This window comes from Pinus tabuliformis, chromosome 3_1 (assembly GCF_031772625.1).
Source record: "Pinus tabuliformis cultivar Carrire ecotype Pingquan chromosome 3_1, CPIR1, whole genome shotgun sequence".
Taxonomy (NCBI): Eukaryota; Viridiplantae; Streptophyta; class Pinopsida; order Pinales; family Pinaceae; genus Pinus; species Pinus tabuliformis.
Genome location: NC_142301.1, coordinates 206,525,023 through 206,533,498, shown reverse-complemented (window position 1 = coordinate 206,533,498; position 8,476 = coordinate 206,525,023).

The following is an 8,476-nucleotide window of genomic DNA, read 5'->3' as shown; positions in this document are numbered from 1 at the left end:
CTACACAATGTGCAGTTCCAATAGCCAAGGGTGAGGCTTGAGCTCTGAGACTATGTTATATCGGCTACAACACCCTCCAAAATTTTCGCTCGCATGCAAATTTTAGAGCCTACCTTGGATCTTGTGATCATCATCCTTGGTCATTTTTTGGTAAGCTGGTGATTTCAAGCTCGCCTCCTTGATATTAAGAATTGTCTGTGTTCTCATATTTATGTAACATGTGTCATATTTAGGCATAGAGGTTGTTGTTTTTCATCAAAGGGAATGTTGTTTTTCTTCAAGGGAATTGTGTGTGTATGAGTGGTTGTCATCACATAGAAATGTTTCACACTCACTTCATGCACTCTTGTCATGAAGGTTGTTTCATCAAGAAAAGTATGTCTTATGCATTTTGGATGGTCTACATTGTGTCACTAAGTGTCCATGTGTGATCACAGTCGAGTCCTATCACTGTTTACATCTGTGTCATTGATCTCACACTTAGCCATTTCCCAAGAAACCTAGCCTCATTCATCTTCTTGGAACTTTGCACTTTGCTTCTGCAACCATCAAGCTTCCTCCCTTGCCTGTTGAAACCCCGCAGCCCGCAGAAACCTCAGCTAGCACTACTCTCCCAAAATTCCCAGAGCAGTCAGGTAGCCAACACTTCTCCCCAGAAATGTGCAGAGCATTCCAACTACCCTCCATTCAGAAACTGTGTAGAGGTGTCCTCCCAAGACCTCCATCCCACAGCAGTGTCTTGTGCCTCAAAACTGTGAAGTGTTTTCCAAGTTGTCATGTTGGTCTTGCATGAAAAAATTGTGCAGATGGGCGTCCCATGGAATCATCCTGACAACAGTCACTTCCCAATGAAACTATGATGATTCATCGCTCAGTGACTATAGGAAAAGGTCACATGCAGAGATCACTCCTAAGGAGTTGAGGAGAAGGACCAAGAGACCAAGTAATGGAAAACATCAGGACCACATGCAAACTCTGTCGGATGCATGATCATCTTGAGGGTAAGTATGGTAAGTAAAGAACACCTTTCAAAGTACACCTCTTAGTTGAGTTTGCAGGATTGCTTGTCATTATCGTATCATCTTGTCCTCAGTAACATGCATGTGCGTAAACACGAAAAGTCATCTCATATGTTTCCTCTACATGTCTTGCTTCCTTTTCACTTGTTTGACCAACTGTCGTCTTTAGCGTGTTGATTTCTATGTCATGCTTGCAACCCCATTCTAGTGATGTTGAAGGCTGTGTTTGAGTTGTATTCTCTATGTAAGCATCTGTCACACTCACACACAAATTTGTATGCATTTCACGCAAGTTTTGTCACGGTCGCTCAACGATCTACCTCAAGTGTCGCACTTATCGCTTGCACCCATTGGTCAGACACATTGAGCATGTTGTCTTGTTGGTTTGAGGTGTCTTGTCGTTAAGTCATGTTGAGTGTGTGTTCACAAGGTTGTGCATGCACAAGTTCACTTGCTCACACACTTAGACATTTTGTTGAAACTATGTCGACCGGATCACCCTCCGACAGCTAGACCTCCATTGAGTTGCACTGCACAGTCTCAGCCCTTACTGATAATGTACCGTTGCCCAAAATTGTGCAAAGCTTGAGGCTACCTCTTAGGTAGTCTACACTATGAAATCTTGGAATCAACCCGACAAACTATCACCTAGAACAGCGCATAAGTTTCTCAACAAGCCATCTCAATCTGCATTGCCTACAAGCAAATCTATCAATCTTCCCATTGGTCAACCGAAGAGTTTGACTAGGCAGTGACCCCGGGCTTCACTCCTCCAAAAATTTTTGCAGAAGCTACCAGCATGCTTGCCTCCACTAACTGAAGAAATTGCATAGACATGAAGGAAATGCACCCACTGCATGTCACTGCACTATCCTCGAAATTTGCGCATTTATGTCAACTAGTCACCCTATCTGCCAGCCTGCTGCTCCTCCTGAAAATTGCGTAGTTTTCTTATGTTGTCCTCCAGCTTCCCGTGACACCCCACTCAGCCCAAAAACTATGCAGAGATGTCCTACAAGCCAGCCTCCCTGGAGAATCTGTGCAATTTTCACTACCATTGTCCTCCTTGTTGCCTGCACTGCCTCACTGGAAAATTTGCATAGTTCTACCCTTCAGCTGAGCCAGATCCTGTAGATGGTAACTACTAATCCGAACTGCCCATCTTAATGACCTAGTGACCTTTGCGCAATTTTCCTTGACAGTGCCCAGAGCCCGCATCCCAGCTTGAGATGTGCTCTACATAGTTTCATAGACTTTTCCTCTCTCCGGATCACCTACACCAGAAAACAAAAGATGATGCATCATGTTAGACTAGGATAATCTAGATTTGATGTCATCTTGTCATGAGTGATTACAGATATACGTACGTGGATGAGACATCACACTACGATGAACGAGATGGAAAAGGAGCACATGCTAGTAGACTTGTTCACGAATGGGTGAACACATGAAGCATGCCAAGAATAAGCGAAGGAGATACAAGCACGTGCAACATCAAGTGAACACCAAGACCATCGAAGACTGTGCACACCTTGCCATGTGGAGGTGAAGCTATGATACACCAAGAGCACATTCATCACTCAAAAACACTGCAACTCGACATGGACACCAATAGCAGCATGAACATACTAGCACTATCGTGTTGAGTCATGTCATGTGTCATCTCAACCACACCACTACTATGGGCCATACTGTTGTAATCAATGTAATGTAATGTGGAAGTCCAAGAGACCCACATGTAAAGTTGAAGAGTCATGTAAGTCAAACAGTCATGAGGGAAGTCAAAGAGTCACAAGGGCCAGTTTCACCCTTGGATATATATACCCCTCATTTGTACATGCAAAGGAATTTTCACCTTGGCTCCTCCCACATAGCCTTGAGAGTCTGTAATCTTTTCTTTGAGGAGCGAGCAGTGGCTCCAACACCCCACTATCGGGGTTAGTAATGTAATGGTGTACGGATGTGTCTTGGAACTTTCACTTAATTCAAAAGCATGTTACCAAGCCAACACATTTTCACACATGTATTGTATTCGTTTGTAAGACTATTCTTTGGACGCTTGTAATGCATGTTTCTTTAACCTGTATTAATATAGTTGAACTATTTTAGTTTTTTTTGTACATATGATATTAGAAATGTGTTGTATGAGTTTTTAACATTGTCTCGCCCGTGTGGACTATTCTGCTGGACACTCGACAGACTCATTCTCATAAACTTGTTATAACATCCATAACAGTCATGCAGACTATTCCATTGGGTGTTGTACATGAGATATGTTCACTTTGTTTTTGTGACTATTAAATCCATGTGGAATACTCTGCTGGAAGTTGCGCATGTCCTACTATGCTGTGTGTCTCTAACAAATTTAGCACTATTCCCTTTCGACTTGAGACCCACTCTCATCCTCTCCCTCTGCAGTGAAAGAACCTTGACACAAGCGACACTAAGCACTCACCAGGCACACAAACCTCGTTGTTCGAAGACAAAGCAAACTACTCTCATGTGCTGACAAGAAAGAGCTAAGGAAAATCTTTAAGAGAATGGAAACCAGGCCATCATACCTTATGGGACTCCTAATCCAAATGGTGTGAGGTCTAGTTGGGACTTCATACTAGGGAGATCCCCTAAATGTTGGCGGGTCTAGCACCGTCAAAATTTATAGCACTAGAAGGAGGGCCAGATGAAAAGTTAAGTCCTCACAATCTATTTTGAATCTTTGCATACTTATCATGACTAATCACATAATTTCTCTTCCCAAGTGTATGTCTTATGGAAATGACTTTGAAATCTCAGAAGAGCTCTGGAATAACTTGTCGTGTATAACATACGATGGTGGAGGCCAAGTAGCCTTAGTTAGACATGCGGTTGGCATTGTAGTCTTATGCAAAAGACATCAAATCTTTGAAGGCTACATGTACTCCACGTTGTTCTCATACACACTTCGAGGGAACCCACTGAATTAGTGTGCCATGCTGCCCAAAAAATCTATTCACTCTTACCATCATCTGATCACAAAGATAGACCGTGCTTTCAATTATTTTGACCACAAAGCACTTAATAAAGAAATCTTAAAATTACGGAAAGCACCTAATGAATCCTTTAAACAATTTTACATGTGCTTTCTTAATCTTTCATATCGATTTCCTGAAGATGAAATTCACTGGGAATTCCTCGATGGAAGATTTAAGTATCTTCTTTACATATAAGAAAATATGCAATTCTTAGAATCATTCGAACCCCTCCCAGCATACCTTACTGTTAGACCTATTAAATCTAAGACGAACAAGGTCACTGTCACAAGTGATTGTTCGTCCTCTTCTCATCAAACGTCTCTAGCTCCACAGTGCGAGGTGGGAGAAGGTGTGACATCTGTTGAACTATCACATCCTCCTACCCCACCTGCTCTTGATATCTACATAGATTTGGCTTGCAAGCCTACTAATTTTCATGTGTACTTGTTACCTCAACCTTCGTCCCCACGTTCTGTTGATCCCCCAGATTGTATCGTCTTCCGTTCTTCCATTCTAGACTCCACACTTGTTGTGAACAAGGATCAAGTTGTCGATGGAGTTGGTGTTTTGCAGCCAACCTACGCTGTCATTCATGACGAGTGTGTGCAGGAATCTGAAGAAGAACCCACTGTGAAGGATGACTCCCTTTCATTTGTGCCTCATCTACTCTATCCTGACATCCCTTGTGATTTTGGCCACTTTTGATTCTCCTTGTGAAAACTCATCCCCATATGTTTCTACTTCTGATCGTTCACAGGACACACTAAATTTCAGCCTGTCATTACATCATGGAGAGGACACATCTTCCTCTAAAAATTTGTCCCATCTGTCATCTATCATTTCTGAAAACACAGAGGGTGAACATCCTTGTTTCTCATCTACCCTTCTGCATGATTCATCAAATCATGAGGATGTCGGTGAACATCTCGAATTTTTTGATCATGATAGTCGTGATCTCTGTACTTCTTCATTTGATCACGATGTTGATCCTATCATTGTTAATCTTTCTAAGACACTGGTCTCTGATGATCTATTTATTGATAGAGTGGAAACCCCACAGGCTGTTGAGGCACTTTAGCCTGGGTTGATGGTTATGTTAGGCCCTCACTATCCTGAGGTTAGTTCCACTTTGGATCAGAAAATTTTCGAAACACACAAGGGTCCTCATCACTCTCTATTTTTCATTAAAGATCAATCAAACACACAGATTTCACTTCCTCCACTCGAATCACATGATCCCGTCGCTTATGCACTGGAGGAATCATACATAGCAACCACACTTGTAAGGTGTAAGTTGTCTCTCTTTCTCATGTTTTCTTGTCTGTCGCAGTCAAGAGAGTGTACATGCTTATCATCTACACGCAGTGTGTCATAGAACCATGTCAAGTTTGTAGAATGTCTACCTTGTGCATTCGCTCTTTTCTTTTCTGTGGATGTTTTAGAACTTGAAGCTTGTTGGTATTCATTGATTAATATTTCCAGTTTACTAGTTTACATGCATATTTTTTATGCCTTTGCCAACATGGGCTAGCCAATGTGCCAGTGGCTGCATTGGAAATATCACTTCATGTGAATAGGCCCATGCACTATTTAGCATAGGAGTAGGAGTAGTATTTACTTCTTGCTTTGATTTGCTTTCTGGTTTGCATGTTTACTTTTCTTGCTTTCTTGGTGTTTGATTTCCTTGCTTGTTTTTCTTTCACTTTACTTCTGTTTTTTTCTTTTTGCTTTCTTTTCTTGCTTGTACCTGTAGGGTAGCCTCTCGTAAAACCATGTTTGGCTCTCGAGACAAGCTTGTTAAATGTAAGAGGACTTGTACACCTATCAACACTTGGTTATCTGTTGTCCTCTCTATTTATGAAGAGATTTGTTTCTTTAGTTGATGATGCCTTGATGGAAAATACGTTCTGTTCAGAGTGAGTCTTGGTGAAAATAGAACACTTGCACTGTTAACTAGTATCACCTACCCTAATCAATTCTTTTTGGTTAACCCTTGTTAGCTTGGTCAAGTAGAGTAAGGTGAGGGGGAAAACCTTAACAAGTATGTTAGAGGTATACATAACATACTTATCTAAAGGAACAACCTCTTCTTCTCTCAATAAGTTGAGATTCTTCTTCCGCCTCTGAAACAAATAAGTGCCTATGCACAGTTCTATGAAAAAATGTAAAAAAAAATGAAAAATGAAAAATGAATAAGGTGAAAGAAGAGAAAGGCTTCTTCGTAGAGAGGTGATGTAATTAACTCCACAACCTAGCCTCATTCAGATTCCCGAAACTTTTCACTTTTCTTCTGCAACCATCAAGCTTCCTCCCTTGCTTGTTGAAACCTTGCAGCCCGTAAATACCCTAGCCAACATTGCTCTCCATAAATGCACAGAGTAGTCAGGAAACCAACACTCCTCTTTAGAAATGTGTAGAGTAGTCCAGATTCCCTCCATTTAGAAATTGCGTAGATGTGTCCTCCCAGGACCCCCATCCCGCAGCAGTGTTTTGTGCCTCAAAATTGTGTAGTGTTGTCCAAGTTGTTATGTTGGTATTTCATGCAGAAACTGCGCAGATGGGCCTCCTATGGCCTCATCCTGAAAACAGTCAATTCCCACTAAAACCACGTTGATCCATCGCTTAGTGACTATAAGAAAAGGTGACATGATGAAATCACTCCCAAGGAGTTGAGGAGAAGGACCAAGAGACCAAGTAATGGAAAATATCAGGACTGCATGCAAACTCCGTCGGATGCATGATCATCTTGAGGGTAAGTATGGTAAGTAAAGAACGCCTTTCGAAGTAAACCTCTTAGTTTCATTTGTAGGACTACGTTTCATTGCCATATCATCATGTCCTCAGTAACATGTGTGCGTGAAAACACGGAAATTTATCTCATGTGTTTCCTCTACATGTCTTGCTTCCTTTTCACCAACTGTCGTCTTCGACATGTTGATTGCTATGTCATGCTTGAGACCTCATTCTGGTGATGTTTAAGGTCATGTTTGAGTTGTATTCTCTATGTAAGCATATGTCTCACTCACACACGAAGTTGTATGCATGTCGTGCAAGTGTCGTCGTGGTCGCTCAACGATCTATCTCAAGTGTCGCACTTGTCGCTCGCACCCGTTGGTCAGTCACACTAAGCATGTTGTCTTGTTGGTTAAAGGTGTCTTGTCATCGAGTCATGTTGAGTGTGTGTTTGCAAGGATGTGCATGCAAAATTTCACTCGCTCACACAGTTAGTCATTTTGCTAAAACTCTATTGACTGGATCACCCTCCAACAGCCAGACCTCTGCTGAGCTACACTGCGCAATCTGAGCCCTCAGTTATCATGTAATGCTTCCCAGAATTGCGTAGAGATTGAGGCTACCTCTCAGGCAGTTTGCATCGCGCAATAAAAAGTTTCTTAGCAAGCCATCTCAATCAGCGCTGCCTACAAGCAAATCTATTAAGCTTCCCATTGGTCAACCGGAGAGTCTAACCAAGCAGTGACCTCAAGCTTTACTCCTCCAAACAATTGCATAGAAGTTGCCAGCATGCCCACCTCCACTGACTAAAGAAATTGCACAGATATAAAGGACAGGCACCTGCTTCTTGTCACTGCACTGTCCTCGAAATTTGTGAAGTTCTGTCAGCTAGTCACCCTGTCAGACGACCTGTTTCTCGTCCTGAACACTGTGCAGTTTTCTTGGGCCATCCTCCAGCTGCCCGACACCCCACTCTACCCAGAAACTATGCATAGATGTCCTGTAGGCTAGCCTCCCAGTTCTGCGCAGTTTTGGCTAGCAAGCTCCTACAACCCACTGTAAGCCTCCCTAGAGAATCTGTGCAGTTATAAATGCCAATGCCCAACCAGATGCCTGCACTGCCTCCTTGGAAAATTTGTGTAGTTCTTCCCTTCATTTGAGATAGATCCTGTAGATGGCCACTTCTAATCCAGACTTCCCATAGTAGCCTCCTAGTGACCTCTGCACAATTTTCCTTGACAATGCTCGGAGCCTGCATCCCAACCTGAAATGTTCTCTGTGCAATTTCAAATCTTTATCCTCTCTCCCGGTCGCCTATACCCGAAAATGAAAGATGATGCATCATGTTAAACTAGGATATTTCTATATTTGATGTTGTCTCATCATGAGTGCCTGCAGATATAGGTACATGGATGAGACATGGCACAATAATGAAACAGGATTAACAAGGAGCGCATGCTAGGAGACTTGTTCGTGAACGTGTGAACACATGAATAATTCCAAGTACAATCGAAGGAGATAAATTCACGTGCAACATCAAGAAAGCACCAAGACCATTGAAGACTCCCCACACCTGGCCATGCAGAGGTGAAGCTATGATACACCAAGAGCACATTCATCACTCATAAGCATTGTAGCTTGACATGGACACCACCAGTAGCATGAACATACCAGCACTATCATGTCAAGTCATGTCATGTGTCATCTCGGCCA